Source organism: Mandrillus leucophaeus, unplaced genomic scaffold, assembly GCF_000951045.1.
Source record: "Mandrillus leucophaeus isolate KB7577 unplaced genomic scaffold, Mleu.le_1.0 Scaffold45, whole genome shotgun sequence".
In the NCBI taxonomy this organism is placed as follows: domain Eukaryota; kingdom Metazoa; phylum Chordata; class Mammalia; order Primates; family Cercopithecidae; genus Mandrillus; species Mandrillus leucophaeus.
In genome coordinates, this window is record NW_012104809.1 from 3092188 (window position 1) to 3092506 (window position 319).

Below are 319 nucleotides of genomic sequence, written 5' to 3' on the forward strand. Positions count from 1 at the left end.
GCCTCCCAAAGTGCTGGGATTACAGGCTTGAGCCACCACGCCCGGCCCACAAGCTCTCTGTTTGCCTGCTGCCATCTGAGTAAGATTTGACTTGCTCCTCTTTGCCTTCTGCCATGACTGTGAGGCCTCCCAGGCATATGGAGCTGTAAGTACATTAAACCTCTTTCTTTTGTAAATTGTCCAATCTTGGGTATGTCTTTATCAGCAGTGTGAAAATGGACTAATACATGTCTTTTGCTTATTTTTAATTGAATTATTTGTTTTTTGTTTATTTACTTTCTTATAGATTCTGGATATTAGACCTTTGTCAGATGCATAG